This window comes from Oncorhynchus clarkii, chromosome 7 (genome assembly GCF_045791955.1).
Source record: "Oncorhynchus clarkii lewisi isolate Uvic-CL-2024 chromosome 7, UVic_Ocla_1.0, whole genome shotgun sequence".
In the NCBI taxonomy this organism is placed as follows: domain Eukaryota; kingdom Metazoa; phylum Chordata; class Actinopteri; order Salmoniformes; family Salmonidae; genus Oncorhynchus; species Oncorhynchus clarkii.
Genome location: NC_092153.1, coordinates 20,675,936 through 20,688,343, shown reverse-complemented (window position 1 = coordinate 20,688,343; position 12,408 = coordinate 20,675,936). Strand labels below are relative to the sequence as shown.

The 12,408-nt window shown below is 44.9% G+C and overlaps 1 protein-coding gene across 7 annotated transcripts in view; it reads left to right on the top strand.

Moving 5' to 3' along the window:
* The window catches only part of LOC139413024 (bromodomain adjacent to zinc finger domain protein 2B-like), a 71,678-nt gene that overhangs the window by 1,481 nt on the left and 57,789 nt on the right, over nucleotides 1-12,408 (top strand). For all 7 annotated transcript variants that reach the window (XM_071160001.1, XM_071160000.1, XM_071159998.1 and 4 more), the window contains exon 2: nucleotides 11,508-11,551. The gene's annotated coding sequence lies outside the window, so the exon portion shown is untranslated. The remainder of the gene's footprint in view (nucleotides 1-11,507; nucleotides 11,552-12,408) is intronic.

Sequence of the window (12,408 nt, the reverse complement as noted above, 5' to 3'; positions counted from 1 at the left end):
ACCACTTTTAGTCAATGACACGAATAGCACACATTATGTGTTTTAATCGTTCAACCGCTGGAATTAGGCAATAGGCTAATCATAATCGATTAGAATGAATATGCTATATCAGAATGATGTTATGATACATAGCCCAGTGTTATCATCATATTTTTTTGCTATTGCATTTAAACATATATATTGTTTAATGGACTAATAGCCAAGTAATCTAATTAGACATTGACCAACAGCTATGGATGTTTATACAAATGACAACTTTGAATTTGTCAAGCAAAGTATTATTAGTATTTTCCCCTTTCCCCTCTTTTCTTGTTTGCTTACTCCCCCTTTGCATTGTGGGAGTCTTTGACACTTGTTTACAAATAAAAGGCAAAGATAGTGTGCCTTGGCTTATCTACCGGTAATAACACAATGTTCACCTTAGATGACTATAGGTCTGGGCCTAATTGTCATGCCATAAGTGGTAGGCACTATTGAACAACATGTAGCCTAGTCATTATCCACCGTCTCCTCAGTGTAAAGCTCATTTCTGAGAAGATGGCAGAGGTGTGACAGAGACAGTAGGTAGATGATGACAGTAGGCTGAATTTCAGTTTTTTATTATTACCGTGTTATAACATACCATGGGTTTATTTGTGTGTTTTGCTGATGTCATGGCGGAGGAAAGATTCCAAACGTAGGCTACCTAAAGTAACAAACCATTTAGTTTATCATCAAAGACTCTCCTGTCACACTAGAGATTATACTCTCATCATCAGTTTTTCTGGTGAGCAACCATCCGCCATATCCCTGTGGGATAGTCTTTAAAATGGATCTCAGTTGTCGTCTCACAAGCAGTTGTTGTAAAAAAAAAACATCAACAACAATGATGCTTTGTGATAGGAAATCTAATCATTTCACCTTCCACCCTCTTTGTTTCGATATTTACTGCTGCTAAGCTAAAGTGCACAGGAGCAGATGTTTAGCCAACCATCCTTGCTGAGGGAGGCGCGATGCCTTTTTCCTTCTGGGAATGGCTCCTCTCCTCTCCCTGTGCTGATGCATGGACATGACAGCTGCTTGATTTCATGGAGCTGCTAAGAAGCCATTAGTGGTATCAGTGAATTGAAACGGAACAGTCTCTCCCATTTTTCCACCGCTATTACAAACGTCTATTGTTAGCTTCTTTTGTGTGCGTGTGTGTGTGTGTGTGTGTGTGTGTGTGTGTGTGTGTGTGTGTGCTGCAGCTGAACACACACAGCAGAACGGGGCAGAGGAGCACTAATATACTTGTGTTGCTGTGTGTTTCCCCATAATGCGAGTGAGAGAGAACAAATCTGTCAGGGCTTGTTTGTGATGTTGGTTTGAAATGGAAGCAAACTGTGCTACCTCAAGCACACTCAAATCAGGGATGTCTCCATGCCTGGCCAAGAGAAGCAAAAACAATGTAACTGTAGTGCTCCACCTCTCTCTCTCTCTCTCTCTCTCTCTCTCTCTCTCTCTCTCTCCCTCCCCCCCTCTCTCCCCCTTGCCTTCTTTCTCCCGCCCTTACTTCCCCTCTCTCTACCCCCCCACAGAATGTTGTTTTCTTTGCCAGGAGATAAAAAGGACTTCCGCTTGACTTGAACATTCAGGAATTAAAGATAGGCATGTTTAAGCCCTATTTGCATGTCTACCCAACGCTGCACCAAATGGTTGCTATTGACTAAGCTGATTAGAAGAAATTAGGTTTAGGAGCCCCTGTGTCTGGGGGTGCTGAAACGGACAAAACTTGGACAGCTTTTCTACAGACAATCCCATATGCACACAAGTCTATTCTGTCTAATCCTGTACTATTGAAATTAGGGCTAATAATGTTAGAGTAACGTGCCTGCTTTGGTGTCCACCACTTTTTTGTCTTTTTGAAATGAGGTGAGGGTGGTTATCCAGTCAACACTCAAACAGTTTGTCGCTGTCAACGCCACCACTCTTTGAATTGATCTTAAACGCAATGCCCACACGACTCTCGCTGATTGCAGTGTGTACTGAATTTGATTAGCGTGCTATATTCCTATACTGCAGCTCCTTGTGCTAGTTTCAATGTTTCCCTTCATTGTTCGTGAGACACTGTAATGAAGCATGTATTACTGTAACCCTGGAACCAAGGCCTACATTGTTTGTTTCTGGCATTGATTTTCTTGTTTACGTTGTTTTGTATGGCCTACACAGAGATTGATTAGCTTCTGTAAACAGATCTTATGTGTGGTAAGGGAACGAACAGTTGGGTACAGTCTATGAACTCCACTGTAGTGGTGGTGTGTTGTTCACACTTATTTTAAGTTTTCAACTCTAAAGAGGAAGTAAGACTGTTTTGTGTTATGTGAAATTAATCAACCAGAGCCTAATTACCTAAAGCTGGATTGCCACTGAGTCCTCCATCCCCGTGTTTACTTCAAGCTCTCTCACACACACGACTTCTCCGAAGTCAAGTACTAACTAGACAGAGGCTTTTATAAAGATGTGTGGTGAAATTTTTGGCCCTGTAGCGATGCAGGAATTGGCTTAAAATCCAAACGGTTTAATTAGGCTAATGCTGTTTATTATTGTTGGCTATTAAACCTTTGTTACTGTGCATGGTAACTGTCATGTCTGAAAATGTTACTTGCAGCATCTGTAGTCTATACTCATTAGCACAACTGTTGACAGAGGCCTATAAGTTAACACCAGCAGTTGGTAGGGCAGGTTTGTTAGTGCTCCTATGACATACTTCACCTTCACTTTGCTATTCTAGTCACACTGTACATCAAGTTGAGATATAGTATCGACATAACGTTTTTACATAGGCTAGCCTACGTTATAGCCCACACATCCATTTTTACAAACATGGTGGTAGTATGCAAGATGAATGTCGGCAATATGCAAGAACATACCGTGGGCATCTATGGTGGCCTGGTTCAGTTTGTGACATGAACTGAAAGTAACTGTGTCAAGGGGGAGCATTACTGGTACAAGCAGATGTCAGTTTTACAGCAGTCTGGCTTGTTTAACACGTACAAATAATCTCTGTGTTGTTGTTGCTTTCGTAGACACCAAAAATAGCAGCATAAATGCCTTTTGTACAACCAGGTCACGCCAAGTTCACTTTGTTTCTGAAATACCAAAGACACGGAGGCCATGTTTGGGAGAAAGGGAGGCGATTAGCTGCTTTGGTCTTTTTGTTGTCCGTCCCCTGGGCTTCTTCCTATTTATCATTCAATGTGAGAACTTCCTTGATGAAACTCAAGGTTATTTTTTCCATGGTCTGTCTGTCAGGATGCTTGTTGTTCCACTGGCAAGGTGAAGAGGTTGATTTCTCCCTCAAGTAACGCCTCATTTTCAAAGTCCTTGAGCTCTGCAGAAAGTCTATAAAGGAGTAGGCTAGCCTGTCTGTCGATTCATTCTTCTTTCTTTGTACTGTATCATAAAACCAGCCCGTTTTCTCAAAACAGTCACAAAGGGAAAACCAGGCCTATTGACTTGATTTGTGAGGGTGTTTGACGCAGAGACAAAAACCTGTCTTTAATTTCAGCTGTAGGCTATTGCTTACAGTAGCCAAGTAGTAGGCCTTACAGTAGCCAAGTAGTAGGCCTTACAGTAGCCAAGTAGTAGGCCTTACAGTTTCCTTCCTTCTGTCTCGAATGAGCACACTTCAATCTAAGATGCCGATAGCCTGATGAGATCTAAGAGCGTTGGTTAAGCTAACTGATGTAGGGAACTGAGCCAAGTATAGGCTACAGAAGACTATCCTTTCCCCCAAAACAACATGGTTCCATTCATAGCCTAGTAGTAGTTTAGCTAGGCCTACTGCTTAACGCCAGCCCCTCTGTCTTGTCTGTAGCCATGTTAAACGTGTATGACATGATACCCTATGACAAAAGAGTCGGATAAACCACAGCTCTGCTTAACATGAGTGGGTCCAAGGATGATGCTTTCGAATGACATCATCTGAAGGAGTGTATATCCTAAGCTATGCGTAAGGAGCAATCCACTAGAGTCGACACCATTAGGGCTTTTTTTTAGTGGTCTTCTCCTGCGAGCCATCCATTTATTTTTGCCCCCCGGGAGATTGTCATATTGCCTGTGCGTGCCGTGGCTGGAATGCTTCAGTGATTGAGTCCCTGCCGACTGTGATAATGGGGACGCTGTTGGAAATACCAATCGTAGTATAGCCTAGCCTAGGCCTGTTTGGTTGGCTTATCACCCTTTTACATTCTCTACTAAAATAGTGTGCAGCCTGCATGCTCTATTCCCATATCTGCAGTATCTCTCACATGCTGGGAATTCTGAAGTGTTGTTGCCATTGCGGATAGAAATATCTTTGGATGTGGGAATGGGAAATTGTGTAAGGTTTCGTATTGTGGTGGTGCCGGGGACGGTCAATGTTGTTCATCATACTAGGACAGCTGGCTGCAGGATTGAGGAGCATGGAGTAGCCCCTGGGTGGCTGTTAAAAGGAAACAGGCACACACACACAGGCACACGCACACACACACACACACACACTCTGAGGTTGCGCTTCAACAATCAACCTTTTATTTATTGATCGTCCAGCATTTAAAATCTGGTCACTGCTGCCACAAAGGCTTTTCATTTTAGCTGTGCTGGCAGACTGCTGCAACCTAGCCAGAATTTTAAATATTACATTTTAACTGAGCGCCATAAGAACTGACAAGGATGTAGAGGAATGGGGGGGGGGGGGGGGGGGGGGGAATCTGTTCAGCAATGAAATAGCCTAATGTGTGTTGGTCAGCAGTAACCACACAGTGGAAGGTCTTCTTTGTAAACAGTCCTGCTTGCATTTGGATGAGTAGGGCAGGAGTAAAGAGACCTTAGGCCTACGCTACATCCATGCAGCAGACAGATGCGTGTGTCAGTTGTATTGTACTAGAGCTGATTCACAGATAATAGGACTAAACTTCAGGGGCGTACTTAGTGATTTGGAGGCCCCAGGCAGGGGCCAGTCTTCGCACGTTCATCCAAATAATTCCAGCGTCCGAACAGTGCGCTGTGACCCCGCCACCTTTCCTTCGATTCACAAGTGGATGAAACTATTTCACTGGAGAAAGCATCCGAGCGAGTGAAACAGCGCCCCTCTGTCTAACTATATGTAACCCATGTATCAGATGCTGTCTGGCCAAAAAGAGTATGACATGCCATACTCTTTTTGGCCAGACAGCATCGGATACATGGGCCATACATGCATGTCCTCTGCCTTGACGACGATGGCAGTATTATCAGCAGCGCCTGTCTTTTTATTAAAGATATAATTGTCTGGTAGAACAGAAAACCAGCAGGCTCCGGATCTAGTAGGGTAAGAGTTGAATACCCAGGGCCCGGGCCTGGTTTTCTACTAAGCTAACATATGGAATTGTTTTAAGATGGTCATACCATTTGATTTGGAATTTTAGGACCCTGTCTGGGGTGCGTATTGGCGGCAGATAAGTCAGACGCAGGAGAGCAAAACTGTGTTTCCAACAGCTAAGTTTAATTATCAATACCCACCGGATACAGAACAATAAAATATATGGGTACATAACGCGACGCACACCAGAACATAACGTGCACAAGCACTGACAACAAACAATTACGGTCAAGGACATGGGGGGCAACAGAGGGCTAAATACACAACATGTAATTGATGGAATTGGAACCAGGTGTGATGGAAAACGAGACAAAACCAATCGTGTTCGTGAGAGTCTTTCTATATTAGTGTGTAGCCCAAAACGTTTGAACGCTACAGATATTTTCATCAGAATACAGATTTTTGGGATGTCTCATTGTCTGACAAACACCGCCGTAGCTCTGCCACCCTCCACCGCAGATGTGGAAGGCCGACATTGGGGGATGCGGTGGATTGGGACAGAGCCCATGCAAACAGATATCCCATGCAAACAGATATCCCTAGCTTAAAGAGGTTTATTTTTATTATGCCCAGCTCATGAGGCCCCTTAATGATGATGATGATGATGTGACGCCTGAAGCAATTGCCTCTTCTGCCATAATGGCAAGTCCGCCAGTGCTAACCTTTCTATATTGTCTTTTACTCATCTAGTAAAATGTAGCCTACAATATAGATTAGGCCTTTGCAGGTTATGGTGATTTCAGCTTGACTCAGCCTACCTAGTAACAGAGCTGCGGCCTAAACATTCTCCTGATTGGATGAGTCATTACTTTGACCCGGAGCTAACTGGCTGTTTTTAGAACTAGAGGTCAGAACAGGGACTTCACCTTGGGAAGAGGGGGATTCATGTAATCCACACTAGCGTGACTAGCACAGACGCACTGTGGAGTTATTCCTGGGAATGGATGGATTCTATCAGTTCATTTGATGTTCTACAGTCTCTTCTCCATCCGGATTCGTCCGTCTTTTCCCGTACGTGTGTGCTGTGCAATAACTAAAAGACACTTAGCCTACAAGCAGGAAAAAGCAGGGAACCACATGTAACAAGTCATTCATTAAAGGCCCGTGAGAAGGAAATGGAAAGTTGAAAATGTGCCACCATTTTCTCTCAGACCTCATTCTCTTCCACATATAGCCTAGACACATGCTGTGGTGATCTCTCCTCTAGTCTCAATTTGGCGGGAGTTGAAACAGAGAAACAGAGAAACTGTCGCTCCAGCCCCAGAGTGGCTGTTCTTATTCCTGGCCGCCATGAAAGGCTAGCTGCCTGCCTTGTGGCATTGTCCCTTTCTCTAAACGATGACACTGAGAGACAGCTGTAACGCGAGACGCCTCTACCCAAGCAGGCGCTCGGAGAGCGGATGGGGAGACGCCTTTATCTCAGGCTGGGGGGCACTGACCTCTACTAGCTCTCAGGGCTGCATGGGAGCAGTGTCTGGAGTTAGTATCCACCCTCTACTAACTGAAACTCTTAGAATACATAATAACATCCATGGATTGAGTTGCAGGGTAGTCGGCCTTGTGGGCCTTGGTAGGATTGGTGTTTTGTGGTTGTTGTGTTGTGGTTTGAACTAGTGTGTGTCTGTGTGGCAAGGTTGTATTTGTGTGTGCGGGTATACTTGTGTGGGTGTGTGTGTGTGTGTGTGAGTGTCTTATGTTTGTTCAAAGATGGAAACATCCACACATCCCCCTGGCCTGCAGGCTACGGCGGCTAAATCCTCTGTGAGAGCTCCCGCATGTAATCCAAATATTTAGAGCTAATTTAAGCATGGACCAGAAGCGGAAACAACATCTCTCTCTCTGTGTGTGTGTGTGTGTGTGTGTGTGTGTGTGTGTGTGTGTGTGTGTGCGTGTGCGTGTGTGTACGCGTGTGTGTAATCTCAACACTGGGGGGAAATGAAAGCACTCAATCAGTCACCTGTCAGAGCTCTTCACTCCCTCCAAACATACACACATGCGCGCGCGCACACACACACACACACATCTCCCTCAGGGTTTGACAGGATTGGGCTTTTATTGACTCACTGATTGAGACAGGCGATTCATTTAATGGAAACTTTAACCACCGAAACACAGTAATACTGGAATCAAGACAGATGGACATCTCTCATCTTTCTCCCTGTGCTTTATATTAGGTTGAACGTTAGCTTGTAGATGAACTTTGGTGATCATCTTGTATTTAAAATATATATATATATCTTGTATGGAATTCCATGTTGAGGCTGAGCTAGGCTAACAGGGGGAGTACAGAGAGAGGATTATTGCAGGGTATGAATGGTTGGTCGTTTGTTGATCGACCCAGAGCCAGCCGAGGCCGGAAGAGAGAGAGAGAGAGGGCGGTGGGTGGGAGAGGCGTGACAGCTGCGTTGGCGGCTGCTGAGAGTGACCTTCACGCGTCATCTTGGTAGATTGTCAAGGCTGTTGGGATGACACTGAGCCATGGAGCTCTGCTCTGACGGAGCGGCTGCATCCTCTCATTCACTCACTCAGACAGACAGTGGTGCACTCTGGGTACAAGTTGCCCATAGTCACTTCTTTCTCTGAATCATAACTGTAACCATTAAAGGGGGGTGCCAAGCTCACCTCAGATCAGTGTCTACTCTAGAGGCTACTTCATGCTACTGCTCATGGTTAATTTGTGTAGCCAAGTATCAATTGTATAGCCTGAATGAATGAAGTCCCACAGTAGTGAACATGGGCTGCGTTCAGTCTGATGACCCACAGTTACATCAGCGTGTCTTAAAGGCTCAGTGCAGTCAACATTTTGATTTCCTGTGTTTTATATATATTTCTACACTATGAGGTTGGAATAATACTGTGAAATTGTGAAAATGATCATAATGCTGTTTAAAAATACATTTCAGCCTGTTTTGGTGCGATGGAGCTTTGGCCTTCCATGGTGACATCACCATACGGTAAATTAGTTATTAGACCAATAAGAAAGAGAGTTCCAAGCCTTTCTGAGTGGTGCACTGGTCTAAGACACTGCATCTCAATGCAAGAGGCGTCACTACAGTCCCTGGTTCGGATCCAGGCTGTATCACATCTGGCTGTGATTGGGAGTCCCATATGGCGGCGCACAATTGGCCCAGCATTGCCAGGGTAAGCTGTCATTGTCGCCTAGTTAAATAAAGATAAAAAAACTGTATTTTTCTTCAGTTTTCCGCTTCCCACTCAGACCACACCCAGGGAGTCCTAGCAAAATTCTTCCTTGGGAAAATGCCCTTTGCTAAGAAGCTATTTCAATTTAAAAAAAAAAACATTTTCATTTAAAACAATCACAGTAAGTTACTTAATTGTAACCCAGAAATGATTTGATGTTGAGATAAAAACGGTTGCATTGGACCTTTAAGCTGAGGCCAGAGGCAGGTCCGTCCAATTAGCCGGTGAATGATAGCCCCATAGGCTAAGTGGAGGGAGACGGAGAGAGGCTCCCCTCAGATTCATCATGATGCTACTGTAGGAATTGGCTCCCAGCCATATTGGGAGTAGCAGTAACAGGGCTGAATCATAAATGGCACACACGTACAGTACCATCACGCTCACGCTCACACATACAGTACCATCACGCTCACACATACAGTACCATCACGCTCACACATACAGTACCATCACACTCACACATACAGTACCATCACGCTCACACATATGCTCACACTTACGCCCATGCGCTAATGCACACACACACACACACACACACACACACACACACACACACACACACACACACACACACACACTGTTTGTGTTACACGATGACAGTCCCTCGAGGGTGTCCTCTCTCTTAAATCCCACAAATGGATTGTGTTTTGTTTGTTGCTTTTCAGCCAGTTCTTGTGCTTTACATTGTGGGGAGTGGGACTTGCTCCATCAGGTCTACGAAGAAGGCATTTAATGGAATAGAACACACATAGAGGCTCTTCTGAATAAGCTGAGAGAGAGGATCTGAATTGCACTTAGGCAGACGTTTCTGCACACAGATTCTTCTCCCTCCCCTCTTCCTCGTCTCTCCACAGAACAGACACTCACCTCTCGCCACAGATTCCATTTTGTCAGCTTTCAGCTCCAGATCATGTAACGATAAAAGATACTGCCCCGCAGTTAAACAGTGCCAGTAAATCACACGCAAAAGAAAGCTGGGAGAAGCAGTATTTTTAAGCAGAAAGAGAGAAGGGGGAGAGAGCGAGGGGGTCTCTTTGTGTTCTGTGTACTGACTTTGTGTGATGAAGAGATGAATCACTGCTATTTAGGGATCGGTTTCCTGCAACTGATTGTGTGACGACTCAGTGGTGGATAGATTGTCAAGACTTGCCTGTTTTGTTCCGGAGGTTTCAGAAAAATGTCTGCGGCCAGTTCACAGTCAGTGCCCTCCGCTTTCATCCCTCCCTCCCCTCCCTGGCCTGCGATATCACAGATGAGCCGAGAGCAAAATGAGACAAGCACCTTTTTAGCGTGTCTGTCATTGAATGGCACTTTATGACGGCCTCGCTAAGGTTTCTCCTCACTAAAGTTAAAGTCTACATTACTAGATTTAACGTGACGGTTCTCTACGCCAAAGGCGCTATTCAATTCCAGGCCTCCGGGGCCACGTCACAGCTGTTGCCCTCGAGGCCTGGAATTGAAAAGCCTTGTTCTTCGTGGACCTGTTGTTTTGTGCCTGCGGGCTTACAGAATGTTTAGGCCTAGTCAGATGCTGCTTGCTACCGTTGTGTTGCTTATGACTGTGTTTGAGTAGAGCGTACGTAAGGCTCTAAAGTGTTCTAGACCCATTGTCTTAGCAAACAGCTAGCGTAGCCGTAGTCAGGTCAGTGTGTATTTCAAATACCCAGGCAGGCGAAAACGGGGTGAAGTATATAGCTTCACATCTCGCCACTCTCATTACAGCACTCTTTGGCTGGGGGAATCATTTCAGCGTCGCGCCCTCTCTGAGGGAACATCCTTTAATCATGGCTCTAATAGGCCTTTATGAAGACGCACAGATGAATTCCCTCACTCGGCCCGGCGGGGTGTGTTATCACCACGGAGATGTGTAATCAAGGTGATGTGTGTGTGTGTGTGTGTGTGTGTGTGTGTGTGTGTGTGTGTGTGTGTGTGTGTGTGTGTGTGTGTGTGTGTGTGTGTGTGTGTGTGTGTGTGTGTGTGTGTGTGTGTGTGTGAGAACAGACGACCAGATCAGGCCTGTGGATGACGAGGATGAGTCATTATCGCCAGATCACGTCGTTATTATAGACGGACACCGTCACTCTAGTTAATAACGTTTATTTCCTGTGGAGATTTCAGCCGTAATGGCACGCGCGCACGTGTGTGTGTTCTGTGCCCCTGTGTCTGTCTGTGTGCTATAGAGTTTTCCCCAGTGTCAGGGTGAATGTGTGTACCAGAGTGACCATGACACCACTAGCGGTGCTGCGGTGAGAGAGACAGTGCCACGGCCGTGACACACAGGCAAGACGGTCACCATGTCCTTTCAGATACACAGGCTGAGAAAGTTCCCTCGCTGCCTCTCCCCTTCTTTGTGCTCCAGGAAGACGGATAGATCCGAGACAGTGTAGCTCCGAGGGGCGTGAGAACACTTGGAAGGGCTGGTTCTCTCTCTTAGCAAGAACTGTCTTGTGTTTTTAGGAAAATATCCTCCTCCCTCACAACAAAAGCCATAATGTCTGGCTTTCATTCTAACAGGTTGAGCAGGAAAAATGTATGAGTGTGTGTTGTGTGGCGTGTTTGTGTTCGCAGGCCTGCTGTGCGACAGAGAGAGAGAGAGAGTGTGTGTGTGTGTGTGTGTGTGTGTGTGTGTGTGTGTGTGTGTGTGTGTGTGTGTGTGTGTGTGTGTGTGTGTGTGTGTGTGTTAGATCTGCTCTGCTTACGCTCAGTGCCAGATCCTAGCTGTGTCTCAAAATGCCATGTCCTTTTGTTTTGTTTGATCTGTCAGTTGACCACAGCAGCACACAGAGCTTTGATATCGATGTATGTTGGAAATGAATTAGGTATTCACCCATCACCCACTGGTCGTCATTAGCGTTTAGATTGTATTTTCCAATGAACGGTGTCATACGGAAGACATATTCATGTATAAATGGATTAACCTGGCTGTTGTCCTCTTTTTCTCTCTCAGGTGTTAGAGCAGTGATGTCACAGAGCTGAAGACATTTCCTGTCAGTGAGTACTGACTCTTTTCTCTGTTACCTTTCTATCATCTCTGAACGACTGTCAACAACATAGCTTTGTGTTGTTGTTGGGCCCTGTGTGACATTCCCTAATACTTATAGTTGTTATGCGAGGAGCTTTTGAATGATTTTTTTTTGCTCAACTTGTCATCAACAAAATTTGTTTTGGCGTAGAGGAGAGTTCGCAGACTCCTTCGATTCCAGGCTTAATTAGATTTCATTCTTTCGACACAAGAGGATTTTCTCCCCCAATTAAATTTAACAAGGGCTTCTTGAAAAAGCAGTTGTTCTGATTACATTACACATTCAGAGTTTCATTCAGTGAATCGTGCAATTAATTACATTTCTCTCATTTTGATCAGCACATTTTAGGGGGCAAGTGAAACACGCAAATTAACCATCATCAGTGTTTGTGATCTGTTGCAGTAACATTGAATTGAAACAGTTATTACAGTGTCTGTTGATGTAGTCTAACATTGCATTTAAATTGTTAGGCCTATCAGTTGGAGTCAAACTGAATCATGTTCCTCAAACAATACAGTGGATTAAATTGGTTGGCTGGTTAGTCGTTTCTCACCCTCTCTTCTGTGGCTCATCTGTTTGGCTCAGCTTATCTTTGTTTTCTCTCTCTCTCTCTCTTTCTCTCTCTCTCTCTCTCTCTCTCTCTCTCTCTCTCTCTCTCTCTCTCTCTCTCTCTCTGTCTCTCTCTCTCTCTCTGTCTCTCTCTGTGTGTGTTACCACTGGCTCTACTCCCTCAAGGTTTCACCAAGCAGACAAAGGTGACGGTTTTATCCCACAGACAATGACTTGCACTTTTCTCCCTTTCTCACTTTATGGCTTTGTGCTGAT